Genomic DNA, 779 nt, shown 5'->3' with positions numbered 1-779 from the left:
ATGCATTTTCTACTCTGCTACCTCAGTGATTATTCTAAAATAAATATCTTTGATATGGTTTAACTGTGTCCCCACCCAAATCTCATCTTGAATTGTAGCTCCCATAATTCCCACATGCTGTGGGAGGGAGGTAATTGAATCATGGGGGCAGGTCTTCTCCCATACTGTTCTCATGGTAGTGAATAAGTCTCACAATATCTGATGGTTTTATAAATGACAGTTCCCCTGCAAAAGCTCTCTCGTGTCTACCACCATGTAAGACGTGTCTTTGCTCCTTCTTCACCTTCCACCATGATTGTGAGGCCTCCCCAGCCATGTAGAACTGTGAGTCTGTTAAACCTCCCTTCCTTTATAAATTACCCAGTCTTGGGTGTGTCTTTATTAGCAGCAATAGAACAGATTAATACAATATGGTTTATTACTCTAAAGTAAATATATGGTTTATAAATATATAGGAACCTCTGTTTCCCATGAAGTTCTCAGTAGGAACAAAATGGCATTCAAATTAAGTTGAGAAAATTTTTTTTCTCTTAGAGACAGAGTCTCGCTCCATCACCCAAACTGGAACACAGTGATGCAAGCACAGATCACTGCAGCCTCGAACTCCTGGGCTCAAGCTATCCTCCCACCTCAGCTTTCTGAGTAGCTGGGACCATGCCTGGCTAATGTTTTTAAAGGTTTTTGTAGGGACAGTGTGTTACTATTTTTTTTCTTTCTTTAAAAAAAAAAAATAGGGCCAGGGTCTCGCTATGTTGCCCAGGCTGGTTTCAAGCTCCTAA

The sequence above is a fragment of the Hylobates moloch genome, unplaced genomic scaffold (assembly GCF_009828535.3).
Source record: "Hylobates moloch isolate HMO894 unplaced genomic scaffold, HMol_V3 SCAFFOLD_8, whole genome shotgun sequence".
NCBI classification, from domain to species: domain Eukaryota; kingdom Metazoa; phylum Chordata; class Mammalia; order Primates; family Hylobatidae; genus Hylobates; species Hylobates moloch.
Note: the sequence above shows the minus strand (reverse complement) of the source record.